We start from the raw sequence: 21091 nt of genomic DNA, 5'->3' as shown, positions 1-21091 counted from the left end.
TACTTGATCAGCATTTTCCTTGTGTATAGATTATGATTCACATTAGAATTTAATTGAAATATTTTATGACATTAAGAGTACTGGATGGCAAAAGGAAAAGAAATCTACCTTGACCTGTCCCTAATCACTCCTGGCAGACCCTGTTCCAGTTCATCTGACATTCTGGCGTCTCTAACTGATTTCTTTTGGCAAATCGTTGACCGAGTTTTTTAGACACCTGGGATTTTCACTGTGGTTTCGGTTTTTTTTTGTAAATAAGTATGCATGCTCTACACTACGACATGTTAGCTTGGTTAAAAAGCTTTTTCTCCATTTTTCCACAAATACTGTTCTGTTGCAAATGAAGTCGTAGGGCATTGGTTTTCTGCATGTCTTTGTAAATTGACTCTGCTTTTTGTTGTTGATGTTGTTGTGTGCCCTCCCTCTTCCCTCTGTCTTCTTCATATTTCTATGGCTAGAAGACAAAACTGAGCTGGTTATTGAGACAGTATCATTTATTTGTGTTCTTTAAGCAGGCTGTAGCAGAGCCAGAAGATAATGGGCACCTCATTTATTCAGGCTTTGAATGATCATATTTAATTCCCAGTGACAGCTGTCTTCACCATATTAGCATTGCAAATCAGCACTGTTTTGTAATGGCCTTCTATTGAACATGATTCAATTATGTGTGGTCCGTAGCGAGGCAGGATACGGTCTTAGTATCTATAGCAATATTTCTGCAAGCTGCTGCTCTTTACACTGCTCACATTTAAGCTGTCTGTTTATCACAATGCTTTCCTTGAACTACACTGAACTCTCTTCATTTTGCAGCGAAATAAAGAAGAATGAATATAATTTGTAAAAGCAGTTATCTGGTCAGCTATATTAGATACCCTATCTTTACACATGCCTGGAATCAGGAAACACTTGTTAAAATAATCGTTATTATACTTAAAACATTTATATTACAAAAGTCATTAAACCAGATTTAAATTATTATACGGTATTAGATGGTACTACATACTAAATCTCAATGCTGGCTTGAAGAAAAATTGTAATAACATATCAAACAGGTAAATTTTGTGTTACTGTCATAGTTTTCCAAGAAAAGGGCAGCGAGGTTTAACTTTTATAGAAGACATTAAAAGTCATAAAATTAAAAAAAACACAGTTCCAAAAGGTTTCAGAAGTCCTATTTAATTTATTCTGGAATGCCTAAATCCTGTACCACATATATTCTTCTTTTCCTGCATCGTGAGCTGATGTGTGCATATGACATTTTAGACTATGCTGTTGAAGGTCTGGATTTCAAGACCACAGCTTAGAAGATGTGTGTGTGTATGTGTGTGTGTGTGTTTGTAATAACATAAATACCTTTATAAATTCTGATTCCAGCTGTAAGATAAGTTCTCCTATTGTGTTAGCAGCCACAAAAAGAAAAGCTTCCTCTGCACGAATTCATCAAATACATGCTTCAGTAAGTACAAGGCAAAGCACAAACCTTACTCATTTTTTCAGGTTTTCCATTCCTATGTTCTCTACATTTAGGTTTTTTCTTGCAGAAATCTCATTATACACAGTACAACTGTCTGCAGCCCCAGGGCTCTCTTAGCATCCTTCATCTTAGTGACAAAGTGCACCTATAGCAGAAATACAGAAATACATCATTTATTCCACAAAGCAGAGTGCTGGGCCATCACTCTAAAGTATTTGGTAGAACAAGGTGGAAGATTTTTTAATGATATACTGACCTTGAACTGTTTAAAGATACTTTCTAGGTAATTGCAACAGAAGAGTTGACATTCCCAGTTTGAGGTAAATCCAGCCAAAGAAGCCCCAGGTGGGGGTGGAAGGTCACAGAAAACCACACTAACCATACTACTTCCTCCAGTGACACTGCATTGGATTCCACTGTGCATATATCACATTTATCCCAAAAAAAAGAGGGTTTTTTCTTTTTTTTAAGTCTTCATTCAAAACTTTCCCCTTTCTCCTCCAACAGATTCTATTGCCTTTTTTGCAAAGATTTGATACATGTTAATTTCTTGATTGCATTCCTAACTTCATTTTTGAGATTTTATTACATTTTTGAAACCAAAGAGCTTATGTGAGAAGAATGACTGCTACATCACTCACATAGGGGGTTCACTGCATTTCTTTAAAGTAAAATCCATTTGTTGTTCATGACTGGGTTTTTTTAAGTATATCAAATTTTATACTCATCTACCTGGGAAACAAATCGGAGTTCATCGAAGTAGTTTCATTTATTTTTACCATGCCTACTGCATAAAAAAAACCATATGTATGAACAAGAAAATACTTGTACATGCTTTGTACAAAAATGTACCATTTTTGGTACATTCATGAAGCCTCTGGAAGAGCCTAACAAGAGTCAACATTAACATTAACAGTGTCTCAGGCCCCAGTCCTAATAGATGTTTAGGGATATAGTGCCCATAAATTACATGTAATGTCAAAGTCTGCTCTGACATCCAGAAAAAAAAAGTGTCTCCATTTATATTACATTGCTTGAGCCTTTCAACTGGCTAGAAACTGTTTACAAAGGGGATTAAATAATATGGTTAATGAATAATGGAATAAACCAGTCTCTAACATAAATTTTTAGAACTCCTCACAGACAATCAGATATTTTTAAAAATTAGGAGGAAGTTCAGTTATTTTCATACATTTTTCTCTTTTTTATTTTGCAATATTACCTTGAAAGACTTAAATTAAAACTCTTTTTCATAACACAGACTAACAACAGGGATAAAACTTTGTTTAAGGATGAATAATGGAAAAAAATGAAAGAGCAAAGGAAAGCAAAAGTACACATTACAATCTCTACAGAGAAGAAGACAAAGAGTTTATAAAACAAAGAGAATGAAGAACAAGATCTTATCTGTGCTCTTCAATTCTTTCTGAAGAGAGAAATAGTAAATGGTAAAATAGGTATTCCCCCATTTTGGAAAAACAGGAATTTGCAAATTTTGATAAAATGGGTATTTCCCTTGTGCTTAGCAAACAATTCAACTATGTCAGGCACGAAGAAAACTTGTATATATCTGTCCTTGATTTTACTGGGATAGAGTTAATTTTCTTTCCAGTAGCTCTGTTTTAGATTCAGTATGAGAATAATGTTGGTAACACACTGATATTTTAGATGTTAAATGGTGCTTGCTCCAAGACGCGGTCTTTCGGTGTCTCATGCAACACCAGCGAGGAGGTACAAAAAGCTGGGAGGGAGCCTGGCCAGGACATCTGACCAAAGGGATGTTTGAATAATATATAGAATGTCATTCCCAATGTAGAAACTGGGGGGAGTTGGCCATGGGGGGAACTGAGCACTGCTTGAGGGCAGGCTGTACATCTGTCAGTGGATGGTGAGCAATTCTATTGTGTACCACTTGCTGTTCTTGGGGTTTATTACCCTTGCTCTTTTTTTATGTCTCTTTTCCTCTCCTGTCTCCTTCTCATAATTATTATTATTATTATTCTTGTTCTTGTTCTTGTTATTACAACTATATTTTACTTTGTTTCAGTTACTAAACTGCTCTTATCTCACCCCACAGCTTTTACCTGCTCGTGATTCTCCCATCCATCCCACTTGGGAAGGGCATGGAGTCAGCAAGCAGCTGCAGGGTACTTAGTTGCTGGTAAAATACAACAATATCAAAATGTGTCCCTTTCTTATCATGGTCTTTCATCCCAGAAAAATTGTGCTGTGACTAAAAAGGAAAAGCCAGGGGAAAGCCTACACTGTGGGAAGTCCTGGTGAGGCTCCTGGCAGAGCATAATGCCCTGCTGCACCAGTCTGTCACACGGTATGACCCTTCTAGATTATTCTCCGGTGCCCATTTTTGGATATTGACCTTTGCACAAAATAGTTTTCACTGTTTCACTGCCTAGGGAAATGTGGTTTCTCTTACCACAGTATCTTCCTCTCATCTAATTTGACACACAGACACACATAATCACAATTAACCCAAATTTGAAACTTACAAATGATTGCAGTCCTACAGGTTTCCTGAAGACCAGCAGTTAGCAATAAAGTCTAAAAGGCAGCAATGCATGTCTGCCCCAGAGGAGTACAAATAGCCAGTTCCATGTGTGCCACCCACTGCTTGCTTTAGGGCACCAGGGAGGACTTAGAGGGAGGTGGAAAAGGGGCTGCAAGAGTGGACACTAAGTAGACCCTAATCCATAGGCAGCCAGGCTCCATTGATTTTATCACTCAGGAAAACTTTTTTTACTCTGAAATAAGTAAGCTCTTTTTACATGAAAACTACACAAACAAAACATCACCTCCTGAGTGTGTATTGCTGTTATGTAAGAGTGGTCATGCTTACAGTCAATTACCACAGAAAACCAGAGAGTTTCTATATTGCTGTATGTAATGGATACTAATGACAACTTCCTCCACCTGTCATGTAATTTGGTGTAATTAATGTAATTTGTTCTGGTAATTGTAAGAAGGTCAGGATCAGAGTTCATGAAATACGAATCACTTCCACATATTCAATATTTATCATCCTGTGCTACCCACACATGCCATTATTATACAAATAACTTAATTGAGAAACAATAAAGGCTTCTATAAAATAAAATAAACCTTTCTTACTTTCATAGAAATAAAGAAATTAAAAGTAAATCCCTTAACATCTTATTGTTCAGCCAGAGGTACATGTTCTGTAGCATTCATATAGCATAGGTCACCACTCCAAAATCTTCTAGAAGTGCCAGCCTTCCAAAATCATTACTTATCAACTGCATTACAGTAACACTTTGTTTATGCCACTTGCCCCTGCCTCAGACAACTTATTTTGCAAAGTACACAGGAAATTAATGCAGGCATCAATGGTGGAGATAAAGCAGCCGGCATTGCTCAGCTTGATCTCAGGAGACTGTGCTCATGTTCTCATGTATTAGTCTTAGTTAAGAAGAATATTAAGCAGGGATTTGGAGGATAATGGAGTAGATTGGGTCTGCTTATAGGGATATTCCCGCTTCCCAGCCTAAGGGCAGGTATAGGAATAGTACAGGGAAAAAAACAAATGTATCTGCCTGGAACTTCAACAAGTAGGTGGAGAAGGCTGGGTTTCATTAGGTTTTCTGAATCTTACCACGGATTTTCTGGCCTTCCTTCTTCATCTACATTTTTGATAGTCTTCAGATTTGTTTTTTGATTTGAAAACGTGCTTTTTGGTCTATTTCCTGTCTGGTTGCATGTAGTAGTGCTGTGTTTTCTCGAAGCAGTTGTTGTTTGTGATGAATAGGAACTACTGGAATAATCTGTAGTGATGCTAATTCACATTCACTTGTAGTGCTGCTGCCTAGATACGTAGTAATTGTTCCAGAGCCAACTGGAGCTTGGTGTTCACCCTCAGTCTTGAGGATAAGGTCCTGAGTATGCTGCAAACCGTTGTGAAAAGCCTCGAGAATTAATCAACAGCCTAAGTTTAGTGAAGCAAGGGGGGATGGATTTTGCAAAGCAAGTGAATTAACAGTAATAGAAACACAGGAAGGGAGACCTTTGCAGCAATATGAAGAATTGTCAGAGGAACAAAATTACAACAAAAGACAAAAAGTATGCCATAGTAATGAAGTAATAAGATAATGCCAACTTCTGCTACAAGAAAAGACAGGAAAGATTTGAAATATTGCATCAAGAATCATCAAGACAGCCTGAATGAGAAAAATAACCCACATAGCAAACCCATGCTATGTGCCTCACTGACAAGTCTAGCAGTATTCATACTCAGAAAATGAAATTGTAGGCTGGAATTAGAATCAAAGGTTAGCAGCTGTCTCTGAATTGAATATGAGTCCACAACTCTCTTGGAGGTGATAGAAGAAAGTTGGTCTAAGATTTCAATTTGGACAAAAAAAGTCAAGATGGCATAGAGAGACAGGCTTGTGAGGCCCTTTCTGAAAGGCTGTCAAATTCATATTTTCACGGGCAGATATGTAGTGATACAGTTCAGCCAGATCATCAGCCAAGGTATGAAACAGGACTGGCCCCAGCCCTGAGCCCTGGGGAGCCCCACTGCTGACCAGCTGCCAACTGGATGTAGCTCCTGTCACCACCACTCTCTGGGCCCGGCCATCCAGCCAGTTTTCCACCCAGGGGAGAGCATACCTGCCCAAGCCATGGGCTACCAGCTTCCACAGGAGAATGCTGTGGGAGGCAGTGTCAAAAGCTTTGCTGGAGTATAGACAATATCCACAGCCTTTCCCTCATCCACCAGGCAGTCAATTGACAATAAAGGAGGTCATGCTGACTGGTCCCCTGCTTGTCCTGTAGGTGCCTGTGATGCACTCAAGGTAATCTACTCCATAACCTTCCCTGGTACAGAGGTCAGGCTAACAGGCCTGTATCCTCCTTCCAGCTCTTCTTGTAAATACGCATCACTATGGCTAACTTCCAGTTGTCTGACACCTCCCTGGCTAGCCAGAATTGATGGTAAATGATGGAAAGGGTCTTGGTGAACAATTTCAGCAGGTTTCTTGGTGAACAATTTTTAGGTGGATCCCAGCTGACCATGCAGACAGCGCAGAATATAGTAAAACCTGAGAATAATTTGGGAAAGCACAATGTGTCCATTTGGAAAAGATTCTGCAGTTACTCCATCTACAGTCTTTTGCAAGTCAGTTCCTTCACCAAATATCCTACCCAAATAAATCAATGTCTTTGTTGTTAATGGTTCTGTAGTTTTTTAGGAAACCAAAAGCAATAATTTCTCAACATTTTCTTAATATGATTTAATGAAGGCTATTGCAATGAATCATAAGCACTTTAAAAGGCATAACTTATCAATGGTAGTTGCTGACAAAAATGGAGTCTATATGGATAAGGAGGAAATAAATGCCTAGATTTTAAATTTTAAAAAATGTGTTTGATTATTTAGATAAACAATTTATAGGGATTTTCTTTGCCAAAATATAGTACTATTTAGGGTGAGTATTATATATATTTTTAATTAGTTTCTAAAAGCAGAATTCCAGTAGACAATAGCAGTCCACATGTCAGTGCACAATTGCTGATGTAAGAACAGGAAAGCTACTGCTAATTGTTCCCTAAGCTACACTGTTAATAAATTGTTTAAATACTAATATGGAGAAGTGGTGGCCAGTAAATCTGAGGCATACTCCAGTACTTCCTGTTCTCTTAAATGATAACTGGTATTAATAAAACCTCTAAAATCTACATACTCTCTAAATAAATATACATTTAGTTTGAATTTAATTGCTCTTCATCCAGACTTTAATTATCTGTTTCCTGGATAAAAACTGTGAGCAAAAGCATGTAAAAGATTATATAATTCTCTCTTAAAAAAAGAGAAAAAATCCAGTTTCTCCTAGGTTCTTATTCTTCTCTATGGTATGTTTTTTCTGGAATGCAGTTTCATTTGCTCTTACATTCATTTTCTCTCATATAGATTATCTTGATACATGGTAATTAGCATTTATCACTTTTTAAAAGGCCTTTAAGAATAATACAGACAGAACAAAGAGCAGCTATTCTGAGAGCAAATTCTCTGACTTCTCTGTGGACCAAGAAGTCAGATTAGCAAATTGCCATTACGAAAGGTCTCCAATATTTTCTCAATTTGGTTCAAATTAGCAGCTGCCAACTAAAGCAAGAAGAATGAAGCTGAGGAGTTAAATGAGACAAAACACTCCAAATGCTCATGAAATTCAAAAGCCAATCAAATAACCTGTTTAACATATTCCAATACAGTTAACTAAATAAGGTGTTTTTAATATAAAATAACAGTGCTCTGACTTTCTAGGACTTGCCTGTTGTCTGTCTCCTGAGCACCCCAACCACCCAGGGCTCAGCAGAAGCACTGGAGATAAAACTGAGAGGTGAGTGCTCTGAAAGCAAAGCCTTTAGGTCTGCAGCTAAAGAAAACTCTGTATTAACTCAGAGTCCAACAGAACATATGATACACAGTCAATTATTTTAGTCACTCCAAGACTTTTAGAGAGATAACCTGTTTTGATTTTAAAATGCCAAAAAATACAGACTGCACCACCTAACCTTTGCTGTTAAAAATGGTCACTTCAAAGTTACTGCCAATGACTCAGTGTTTTTTTTTTCTGCAAGCTCTCTTTCTACACAGTCTCCCATCAGATATCCCAACTCCAGCTGAACACTCTAGAACAGCATTTTTTCATCTGATCTTAAAAACTATTGCAAAAACCCTTGTCCACAAACACCTGAATTTGCAATTGATAACTGCACAGTTATACACACCCATGCAGGAAAGCAAGCAAAAATGATTGTTTTATTGTACAATTTTTTTTTAACAAAAAGCAAACCACTCTGGAATAAATAAATTATCTTCAGTTTATTGAAGGCTGAAAATATGGAAACGAAATAATTTCAAACTTAATGACAGTCTACCGGTCTCCAGCTTGGTGAAGTTCTAACAGTGTGCACTACCACCAGAAACCAACAGTTGGTTGAGGAACACTCCTGATTTTATCTTCAACATCCTCTTGTACCACAGTGCCTTCATAGTGGAGATGGACAGGGAGGGTTGCAATGGGTGATATGCTGTGGTATCCAAGACATTCATTCTTTAAATACATCATGGCACACAAAGTTCAAACCATATACATCACATTTTCCACTGATTAGTCACAGTATTTTAGGGTTATTAAAGTCATACATATACATCTCAAAACCTATATACCTGCCCTTTTTCTTCTCTTCATTAGGAAAAATCAGTGTAGTTCTGAGCTTAAAGAGCAAATGAGTTAAAAATCAGCAGTGCCTTCATCATGAATATTTGTCCTTATCAGAATGGAGGCTCCTGTAACAATTACTATGTATCTAGGCAGCAGCACTACAAGTGAATTTGAATTAGCATCACTAGATTATTCCAATAGTTCTTATTCACCACAAACAACAACAGCTTCAGGAAAATGTATCACTGCTACATGTGACCAGACAGGATATATCAGAAAGCATGTTTTCAAACCAAGAAAAAAATATCAAAAATGCAGATGAAGAAGTAAGGCCAGAAAACCTGTGCTCAAATTTAGAAGATCTAATAGAACATTTTAATATTTGACAATTGCACCACAAAATCTCTTGCTTGTACAACACAAAAGGCTACCATCAGAAAATCCATTCAGACAGTTACCTTGCCAGAAGGTACTTGTGGTTAAAAAAAACACAAACACCATTCCCTGTCACATTCTCTTGCACTGTTACTGCTCCACTACCCTATAGAACAGTCATGCAATTAATAGAGTATAATGCATGTTAAAATGTGTCCCATACACGAAAAGGTATGGGAAAACATAATCAGTATTAACATGAAGAATATTCTTCACTGTAGGAAACTCCACTGTTTTAATCCTAGAAAATAAAAATAATTATGCCTGGTCTCCCCATTCTTCCTCCAGTTATTAATTCTCACCAATAAAATTGCATGCAAGCAGCACTAGATCCCACTTTTATGTTAAATTGTAGACACACAAATAAACACACAAAGAAAAAATGCATTCGTTTCGGGTGGATACTTTAGAACAAAATTCTATCCATTTTGCTTGAAACTTGAAAAACCTTAATTCTGACAGCAGAAACTGTACTGCTAAAAGAAAGAGAGCACATCCTTAAAGTAATACCATCTGAATACTGTTGAATATTGTTACAAGAATTGACAACTATTTTCCAGTATTTTGTTCCTAGGTAAGAGAGGAGCTATTGTTTATACCTCACTTATATCAGACTCACTTCCGTGGCCCAACATTTCTGACTTTGTGACTGCACAAACCAAGAAACAGCCTCATTTCTGAAGCCCATTGCAAACTTGCAGGGATAAGTGACTAAGACAAGTTCCTATTTTACCATTCTCAAATATTTTGAGAAAATATTTTATCCCCTCTTTTTTTTTTTTTTGTAAAAATAATTTTGAAATTGTATGATCAACTTCAAATACAAAATAATTTTCAAGTATGGCCAAGGTTTATGACCTGCATTTTAACAGCATGAAGAAACAAAGCCTGTGGGTCTTGGGTATTTTGTTTAAAATTGCAGAGTAACAGCAGGAATTGAATCCTGCTCTTTCTTTTTACCCAAAACTTTCTCTTCACTAGCCCACAGAAAACAAACCTACACAGATACTATCTCACAGACTGCACATGAGGAATGTTTTCATTTTGAGTATTCTTACTCCAGCATAAATGCAGGTCCCATTTTTATTCTGCTTTCATCAAACTGTCATTCCAGGAGTTCCAGAAGTGAGTTCAGCACAGTTCTGAAAATAACTAGTTGATTCCATCAGCTGCAAACACACATCAGACATAATCAGAAAGCAATTGGCAGTGACCATGATGCATCAGACATGGCAGGGAGGATGAAAAAAATGTGGAAAGTTCAAGACAGTAATTTTGAAGTCCAATCCTCACTGATACCTGCATTGAATTTGCATCTCAATTTTTGACACAAATTCCTCAAAGCACCTAAATGTGGGCACTGAAGCATATGCAATGACACCTGAGCCCTGCTCAGGGAGAAAATGTTCTCAGAGTATGTCCAAGTCTGAAAGGTCAGGATGTTTATGCAGCTCTCAGGACTGTACTTCTCTTACACCGCAGGGTTACCCTGACAGGACCATTCAGCCCATTGCCATTGTGCAATATATCCAACACCACCAATATCCACCTCCACGTGGTACTTCCAGCCAAACCAGCTTGACACAGCAGACATGTTACTCTTGCAGCTGGAACCTGTCCAGATGCACACACATGATCACATGAAGTCAGTGCCCTGTCTAATGCTGCCAGACCTCTTACCCTGGAAACAAATGTCAGTACAAGTCTCAGCTCCATTAGGAAGCTGCCTGAGTGGTGGGACACCCATTCAAATATGCTCTGTCATTCTTCAGCTTTTGGAAGAGAATATTCCAGAAAATACAACAGTAGCTGTTTATAAATTTGAAATTGCTAGGAGAACACTTGGTCCTTGAAAGTTTAACTCAGCATCAAGTTGATAGCAATTTTAACAGCTAACCTTTCCATTTGCTCTCATTCCTCCCATGGCACAAGCTCTAAAGGCTTCATTCTTCCTCAAATATTCAGGGCTTTTTTATTTTTCCCACAATATTCTCAATCAGCAGAGCAAATCCCAACTGTATCTTTCCCAGCTTTGCAGTCAGGAGAATTTCATTTTCTCTCCTCAGAAAAATCCCTGAGGATTTTTCCCTCACTCTCAGTGTCAACTCTGCTAACAGAGTAATCTTGGTAGCTAACAGAAAACTCTGCTTTATAGACCTTCCATGTGCCAATTCCAAAGCTTCAGTTTTGCTCATGTTGGGCCTTGACACAGAAAGGGTCGTTGTCACATTAGCTTGGAAGGTCTGTGAAGACACCAACATTCTCCAACCAGGCTGTTTTCTGTTCCCACAGAAGTCACACATTTAGTGGGAGCAGCCCTGGAAATTAATGGAAGTCTCCACATTCCTACAGTAATAAAGAACAAAAAACACCTGGGTTACTGTTCTTCTGGTACTATTTTGTAAACATAAAGATTCTGAGAATACTTAGCTTTAGAATAAAATTAATAAAGAATTATTAATACTTAATAATACTTATTCATTCCTTCCTAATTTTGCTTCACTAAAGCAAAATTAGAGAAACAACAGACAAACTGAAATAGCATCTCTTGCTAGATTGTGGAGATATATTTCTCCCATTTTTCCTTAAGCCATGCAATACTTACTGAGTCTCGAGCTGTATATTCTATATTTATTCCTTTTTCTTAGTAACACTGAAAATATTTGTATACCATTACACACATGATAAATGTCTTAAAAGGATCATTTAATAGAAGGTTTTGGCTGGATTATTATTGACATATTATTGGTTTGGAAGTGCTCAGTTATATGGCATTTAATCATGTCGCCCAAAAGAAACCAGGTTAGCTTTTATATTGACAATAGGCTAGGATAAAGGATAGCAGAATCAGAGCTTACATACTTAGTATTGAATAAACCATATTTTCTAGGCTGCTTTACATAAAAACAGATATGCTAGATCAAACTAAAAACCAAAAGATTTTTCTCAGCTAGTGGCCCGCACCTGATGTTAAGAAAAAAAAGAACATATGAAAGAGGGAAAGTAGAACAGTAGTTGCCAGCTACTTCTGTTTCAAATCTTTCACCTCTTGTTTAATAGCTCTTTACAGTCTTTCCTTTACAAAATTGTTTAATCATTCTTTTAACTTATTTGTAATTTTGGCATCCAATGAAAATGAATCTCAACATGTAATATTCTTATGCAGGAAAGGGCTTTCTTTTGTTTGTTTTAAACCTGCTGCCTAATAGTTTCCTTGGGTACCCCACAGTGAGTAATCATTCCCTATTCAGTTTCTTCATGTCATTCATAATTTGCTATTCCTCCCTCACACCCACATTTTGTTGTCTCTTTTCCAAGCTGAGGAGTACTGCTGCACAGTTATATGTCTCACAGAAGTTGTACCATACCTCTTGCCCTCCCCCTCTGTTCTTCTCTCTGCCCTTCCTAGGTCTATTTGCCTCTACACTTCCACAAACCATTTACTATGTTTCCATCTCATCAATATACACATAACAAAGCTTTCTGATGCCTTCTTTTTTTAATTGCTATTCTTTCTCAGTGCTTCCTAGTATCCATTTTTTCTTTTGATGGTGGTGGCTGAGATTTGGGCTGATATCTTAAAGGAATTAATCAGAAGAGTTTTGAGATCTTTGCTAATTTAGAGTCCACCACTGTGAGCTTCATCATTAAAACTGTTTTTCCCTCAGGAGGTTTACTTCGCATTAATTTAGTCTTTTCTCACGCAATCCACTCAACACTAATTCCTTACACAACTCTTTACAATAAGATTTGGCTATCTTGAATAATTTCATATCTGCCAAAAATCGTTTCATTATTTACACCCTTTGCTAGATCAATTAAGAATATATTGAGTGGCATACAGCTCCATTCATTCATCTACAAAATCTTTTGGAAAACAATAACCTATCCTACGCTTTGTTGTTTGTTTTTTTTCACCTGTTTTTTAACCCATTGCTAATTCAGGAAGAATATCCCATTTGTGGAAAGATGGCAGGCAGCAAAATCAGAGAAAACTGAGAAGCTATATTCACATCCAAAAAGGAATTACAACTGTATGGAAATTATAGGGGAAAATATAAGTGCTACTCCCTGGATGGAAAACGGCTGGCATACTCCAGGATGATTCCTGATACAACTGTAAGCTAAGGGGGAGGGAATGGAGGGTGGAGCAGAGCAGAGACACCATGGGCCACACTCTGTTGAAATCCTTGCAGGGAGGGGAACCTGATGGCACTTTGCAGCTAAAAAACAGCACAGCACCTGTCAGCCAAGGGAGATGGGAGATGTCCTGCTGCTGAGCCAATAGCTGTGGCAAAATCCCTCTCTTAGATTCATTGGCTCTCTCCCCTGGCTCATTAGAGCCCGACTGTAATGTTAACACAAAGCTCCACCCCAAAATTACCCACTCCCAAGGTACAGCCTCCCATCACTGGGTATGTGCTCTATATTGTTTTGACTGTATCTTTAACAGCAAAGCAAGAGAATCTTACACCAATCAGTAACAAAGGTATTTATGACTCAAGTCACTCAAGCTCCACCTAAACATAAATTGTATGAAAGCAAGTTGAGAATGGGGGAAAAGTTAGGGAAGTCTCCACTGTAACTGCAGGGATATGTCAATAGGCTGAACCTGTCTTCTCCCTCATAGGAGCCCCCTATTAGGTAACAATCATACTCTATGCATGTGGAATACTTTTACTGGGGATTAGAGCTTGTCTGTGTATTGCTTTAAATATCTGTTTTCAGTCATCAACTATCCCTGAACCTTAACCTGTCACAATTTTATATCAACAAAGAGTGTTATTCCACAAACTGTTGGTGTGAATCCTTTACAGTGCTGGCTGTTGCCAGCAGGGGGTAACACATGCAAATAGAGAGGAAAACCCACTGAGGGGTCAAAAAGTGGGGCCAGCTGAGGGGTCACCCCTAAGCCATTGGCAAATTTCCTTGGGCCGCTCCCCGATCCTCCGACTCTGGTCCCAGCCTGGCTGTGACCCAAGGGCAGGACTCAGCATTTCATCTTATTGAAGCTAACACAATTGGCCTCAGGCCATGGATCCAGCCTGTCCTGATGCCTCCAGAGCCTTCCTGCCCTCCAGCCTATTAACACTCCCAGCCAACCGAGTGTTGAGCTGAGGGTGCATTCGATCCCCTCATCCAGATCATCAGCCAAGGTATGAAACAGGACTGGCCCCAGCCCTGAGCTCTGGGGAGCCCCACTGCTGACCAGCTGCCAACTGGATGTAGCTCCTGTCACCACCACTCTCTGGTTTTCACCAGACAGTTTTCCACCCAACAACAGGACAGAGCACCTGTCCAAGCTTCCCCAGGAGAATGCTGTGGGACGCAGTAGTAAAGGTTTTGCTGGAGTCCAGGTGGACAACATCCACAGCCTTTCCCTCATCTAGTAGGTGGATCAGCTGATTATAAACGGTCAGGCCGATCAATCAGGACCTGCCTTTTCTAAATCCATCTGGCTGGGTCTGATCCCCTGCTTGTCTTGTACTTGTGATTTGCTCAAGGCAATCTGCTCCATAACCTTCTCTGGCACCAAGGTCAGGCTGACAGGTCCACGGTTCCCCAGATCTTCCCTCCTACCCTTCTTGCAGATAAGCATCACATTGCCTAACTTCCAGCCATCTAGGACCTCCCCAGTTAACGAGGTTCACTCAGACCACAATGAAATCGATTCAGGGATACAAATAGTGCTTGATAATTTTTTCTCAATGGCTTTTGTTACCCAGACTGGTTTTGGGGTTTTGTTCCAGCTCAGTGAACTCCCTTGAAATAAGATCAGAATGAAGATTTCCTTGTTTAACCCAGAGACAAATTCACTAAGGCCACCCCAGCACAGTGAGGAATAGCAAGTGTGTGGGAAAAGAGGTTCATATAAATAAACATGTATTGAATGGTCTAAAACCACTGTGCCACAAAACAAATATTGAACACAATTCAAGGGTGAATAGAGGTGACTAAAGACTATATTTGGACCTCTTACTTTCTTCAGTGAGTATGAAACTAGCAACAATTTCCAGGATTGCCTGAAACTTAAATGATAGGAGGTGAAGAATGTCAGCACCATTGCCAAGAGGAATTTTCCATCTTGTAACTACATGGATTGCCACCAAAGCCCTCTTCTATGTACTTCACACTAGAAAAGCAATATTTTTCCTTTCAAATACACTTAAAATACAATAAAATATTGCATACAACCACCTTATGCAAGAATGTAGAGAAATCAGATTTAGTCAATCTAAGATATAGACAAACATCCACAAATCTATGGACACAACATTAAAAATAACTTCAACTACATGTAAATGTGTTTTTGCAACAAACTTTTGTTAATAGAAAACAAATAAGGTCTTTATTTTCTTTACCCTCTTCAAAATTAACACAATTTTTTCTCCGTTTCTCTACACCTAGCTCTGTTGATTTTTTCCCTGAGATATTTAGATTACTTTTTCTCTTCTTCCACATCCCTGTACTTTATTTTATTTGTCTATCTGACTTTCTTCCTCTTTTTAGCCTCTTCTGGTTTATTTTGTTGTGTTCAAACAACAGTGGTACCTGGAACACAGCCTCTGTCCAAGCCAACCTCAGCTAATTTATACACATTTCTTTCATAAGAGTGTACCCAGGGAATAAAGGCCCTTTTCCCTGACACCTCCATTTCCAGGTACAGTCTTGTCATAGAGCCATCTCAAAATAGTAAGAATAGAAAACTTAATGGCTTAGGGATCTTTACACTTATTTGCATTCATAGAAAACAACCAGTATCTTGCTGTGCTGTCTTCTCTGGTTTTGCATTTGTTTTGTTCAATATTAAGTTTTTATAGAAATATAAGCTGGTTGTCTCTTTCCTCCAAGTGATGCTTCTTATCTCCTCTTCCCATTTCTGCCATGCTGGACCACTCATCTGTAACAGAGCTACTTCCCACACAGCGATCAGGAGAATGTGCAGCCATGAAGGAAGAATGGAAACCACATTTGTCTTGCAAACCCTATTTTGCAATTTCACCACTGAACTGTTCGTGGTTCTATGGAATTCATTTTTAAAAGTGGCCTGTGATGGATATTAATCCATGTTAACATCAGTGAAATGCCTAAAAACAGTCCTCAGAGAACTTCACACAAATACAGACACGGGTTCCAGTTGAGACGAATCAATCATTTGCACATTTTTACTTGCCAACATCATGAGGTTTTCAAGGACAGCACTCCACCCTAGTACTCTTGCTCTAATTAACTCACAGTGTAATCAATGGGATGTGTAGCTGTAAAGCTCTGAAGAGATTTTGTCTGTCTATAAAACATTAGAATCAAAGTTTTTGTTGTTGAATATACATCTATTCACTGAAGCTAACAGGTGTTTGCTCCACTTTCTGCAATTTAAATGTTTAACCTTCAATTCTGTTAAAATCTATTGATGAGAAGAGGAGGTTCTTTTAACAGAGTTCTAGCAAAGCATTCATGAAGCCTTCTCAAGCATACTCTGCCAATTATTTCTCCATGAGGTTCTTGCAAAAAATGAAAAAATCTGCCTTAGCTTGTGACAAGTTCTGCATTCCAGACGTACCTGAGCTTGAGAAAACCTGCATTTTTCTACATTTAGGCAAAAGTGCTTCTCTTAGCCAAAACCCCACAAATTCATTAATCAAGAAACATATCACAATGTAGTCTTTTTAGAAGGTAAAATCAGAAGAATACCACAGTTGTCAGTTTATCTAATTTTTAGCATTTTTTTAAAAGATCAAATGAAATTGCTGTAAGTGAGAGATTTCTTCTTCAGAAATGTTTTAATTAGTAACAAAAAAACCCATTAATTCTATTGGGAATCACTTAATTTTTTACACTTACTAATAAATCAAGCCATCCAATGCATCTTTAAAGATAGAATAATTGGCCCAATCATATATTAATAGATTTGTAAATGTCGTAACAAGATTGGTTGTTAGCCACTTGGGCAATAAAGTGGTGAATAAACTCCTTGAACCGAGTTCTTCTTTATTTTGCCTATATCTTGGTTGAAGTGATGGATTGCCACTGATTCGCTTTTTGAATTTTCTTTGTGGCCAGGCAGATTTTCTTTAAATTCTTCTCTGCACATTTATCCAGCATTTTTAGGTTGAAATTTCCTTGCCATTAAGGGTTAGGGCAATGCTATGCACTGCATGGCTTTTATTACTTGTTATGTATACACCCATAAATAAATGCAGTCTAGCACCAAAAAGAAAATTACATCATGCTTCCCACAGAGGCTTTAATTCTGGATTTATTTTGAGTTTCATGTTTAAAACAAAAATTATGAGGCCTTGAAAGCAGAAGCTACCCATGTAATGTGGCAACATGATTTCCAATACCCTAATAAAATGTTCTTGAAAAATCTTTTGTTACTTTCTTGTGTTATTTATTATCTGTATGCACATTGATTTAGATGGCTGTGTGTTTATTCTATCCCACCAGACAAGAAAGCAGTGATGTGCCTCGGAGGAGGCAGGAGGAAAGTTACCCTGGTCAAGAGTGCCAGAACACACAGAGTCCTGGAGCCAGAGGAGGAAGCAGCTGCTCCCCACCATCATGTGAAGAGAGGTTCAGTGATAAATGACTGAGCATGACAGACAAGACATAGGTAAACCAGACCACATCTTACAAAGGCTTTCAACAGCAAGCTACTAAAAGCTACGAGAGGAATGCATGAGCTAAGAAGCACTGTTGGAACATGTATTAGAGCTGGCTCACTCCGTAGCAGTGAGAAATGGTTTGATGAATGTTAATCATTTTTCCCATAAAGAGAGTTACAAAAGCAAATTGTGCAGTAACTGCTCATATGAAATTAGCAGGATCTGCTAGTACACTTCAATGTTTACAGGTAGTTTGTCTTGTCTTTTCATAGTGTTAAAGTACGTAGACATAGGATCAGAGCCATGATCATTCTCAGTGCACAGAGACCTTGTGTTGACTGACAGGCCACAAAAAAGGAGACAGCAGCTGAAAAATATCTGTCTCTTTTGTAACAAGTTACAAAACAGGCATGGGCAACTTAAGCTGTAGTTAAAGTAGAAAATAGAAAAAATCAACACAAAAACATTCTCATTATCTCCAGAGAAAAAAAAATAAACTAACAGATCATTTTTAAGGTGCATTAGACAGACAACTGCTCAAAACAAAACTAAACCTCAACACCATAATCTAAGCAGGCTAATTTTGACATTTGTAGCAAGAAAGTCCCTTTGGGCTGTTGAAAATCAAAGTTCTAACATGGCTTGGTGGGATTAGATAATTCCAGGTTTGCTCAAAGTGACAAAGAGAACATGAAATAGTTGCCCTTTGTCTGAATATACCCAATCACCAGAAGGGCTGGAGAAAGGAATCATTATGAAATTGCACTAGACAGAGTATTTAAATACCCTTAACAGCTGACATGGGATCATGTTGGTAACTGTTTGTGACAGTGGCACTGCACAGTTTTGCTGATCAGAATAATAGCATGCTAACAACTGCAGATTTTAATCTCCCCCCTGCTCCTCCAAGTCCTGTCAGTGATATTTTGTTTTTCCCTCGTCTCCCAAGGTAATACTGTCACATTACAAAATTGTCAGAGTTGGATGGAAGGTGCCTCTTTTCATTTAGAAAAGCATCAATAATGTAGGTGAAGGCTTTCTGTGATAAATGGTGAGATTTTTCTTTGGGAAAACACACCTTTTACAAGTTTTGTGATTAAAGGAAATGTCCTGAATGTCCAAATGGAAACAAATTTATTGGCTGCATATTTCCAGAAATATTAAATGCAGATATATCCTTTTTCCATTCCAGTTTGTGTTATAGCAGGTCTCTTGCAAGAAATCAGAATTCTGCAGGAACACAGAGAACTGAGTTTTGCTTCTGTGTCTAGGGCTGTGAAAGAGCCACAAGTTTTGCCAAGGCAAGGCTTTCAATGCAACATGTGACACACCACAGAACCACCAAGCAGAACAAAGAGGATTTGCAGAATGGAAACAACCAGCAGCTCTGCAGCAGCAGAGATGCAAAGGGGAACTTATCTCAACATCTCCCTGCAAAAGCTCTCTTTTTTGCAAGCCCAAGGACCGTTAACGCCATATTTAAATGCTGTAAAATTGTTTAAAGCATTTCTCAGGATCCTCTGGGATTATATTTCATCTGCTTGCTTTATATCACAGCACAGAAAAGTAACTGGATTGGAATGGAGGAAGAAAAACAAAACAAAAAAACATCTAGTTGCATTTTCTAATGGTGAGGAGTAATGCTATTCTATATCTTTCTTCTTACTTGTATTGCTCAGTGAAAAGATGCAATTATAAGCAAAGTGTATCCCCAAAGCAAACTGGACTTATGCGCTGCAGGACGTGAGTTTCCCAGCTTTGCAGCCAAGATGTGGGACTGACAGGTGAGGGGGTTTTAACACTACTGGATCACATTGCTCCCTCCATCACTATTACAGTCACTCAGTGAAAATTAGCCAGCATAACCAACAGTCATCTCTCACCATGGTATCATTTCAAATAGAAAAAGTCCTGGTGCAGATGTACACTGCAAATTATTCCAAAGAGTAAATAAAACAAGATTATCATTCTTTTTCTAAAGAAAGGGTATTTTTTAACAAGAATCTTTTAGTAAACAAGACCATAGCCAGGAAACAGTCTTGTTGTTCTTTTTGGATTTAATCTGAATTGAAATGCAGTAACAAATAAATAATAAGCATTTCCAAAAGAAACCCTTTCAAACCATACAGCTGTCCTTATACCTTACAGTTAATTCTTTAATAATTTCCATGAAGAATACTAAGGGCCAGAAAGTGGAGTAGGGCACAGAGGAAAATGAGATTGAGCTTCACTTTCATTATAATCTCTTTCCAGCTAAAGGAAAATACAAATTTGTTGAGGCTGGAAATCTTTCCTTTTCTGAAGTACAATTTCCATTTCAATTTTTTTTAAAAACCTCAAGTATGCACCAGAAAATGGTGGTGTTTTTCCAACATTATATTTTCATTATGCTAATTCAGATAGAAAGCAAACACTGTTCTTCAAGTCAGATAGATATTTAAGATGTTTATTTTTTTATGTAAATTTTAAGAAATTGCATGCTGTCAGCTTCATGTTTTCTACTCCTTTCTCTAAGCTGATAAATGCAAAAAGTGTACATGGTGACATTCCCAGTATATAAATTCATACTTTCAACATAGGCATGTCCTTTCCTAACATTTTTTTTTTTTGGTTTGCATTTAACAAAATAACCACAGGTATTAGAAGGGTTGAAACAACCTTTTCTATTTTGTTGTCTTTGGAACCCCATCTTTTATTCATGACTTTTCTCTTAGTGCTGGAAGGGAGGCTGTGTTGCTATAGCAATGCCCTGCATATCCTTGTGGATAGCTTACAGTTTCACTTTTTTTAAGCAACAAAGAGCCATTGATACTACATGTTGCCAAAGGTTACAAAAGTTGAATTCTAAAATGGAAATATTTCTTCTATAAGGCTGCATAGGATATATGCCATGCAAATTCAAGTCTTCAAGTAAACATACAGCCCTTTTGTGAATACAGATGAACCCAGGATAATATTGTTTGGCTTCAATATAATATTTGGAAGAAACGTGTTTAAAATGTACTTGTTATCTACTCTTTTCAAGATATAAATGTACCAAAATGTATGACCTACTATTACACCTTTCTGACCTGCAGTAGAAATAAAATCTTTCTACATTTTAACAGATCTGGAAAATAAAACACAATTTCATCTTCCAATTATGATTTAATAGTAAATACACTTCCAATGTCAGGGAACAGTCACCTTATAAAAGCTTCCCTGCCCACAATGTATATTAAATATAGTCGAGTGTCCTTCAATACTTCTTCAAGTATGGGGGTTTTTCCTACCCTAACTGATTTCTCTTCTGTCAGATTTGACTCCCACAGATAGATGTTTACATAGTACAAATTCAATAACAGTTCAACAAGTTAAATCAAATAAAGAGTTAG

The 21091-nt window shown here is 37.8% G+C and overlaps 1 long non-coding RNA gene across 1 annotated transcript; it reads left to right on the top strand.

Annotated features, from left to right (window-relative positions):
- The first annotated feature begins 5699 nt into the window (after positions 1-5699).
- LOC147652635 (uncharacterized) lies at positions 5700-20857 on the top strand. Its single transcript, XR_015288345.1, has 3 exons — positions 5700-7848; positions 17560-17725; positions 18910-20857. It is a non-coding gene; the product is annotated as an uncharacterized LOC147652635 (long non-coding RNA).
- Positions 20858-21091: the final 234 nt, after the last annotated feature.

The sequence above is a fragment of the Cyanistes caeruleus genome, chromosome 6 (assembly GCF_971803275.1).
Source record: "Cyanistes caeruleus chromosome 6, bCyaCae1.hap1.1, whole genome shotgun sequence".
NCBI lineage: Eukaryota > Metazoa > Chordata > Aves > Passeriformes > Paridae > Cyanistes > Cyanistes caeruleus.
The sequence above is the reverse complement of the archived record's forward strand: the minus strand, read 5'-3'. Positions and strand labels throughout refer to the sequence as shown.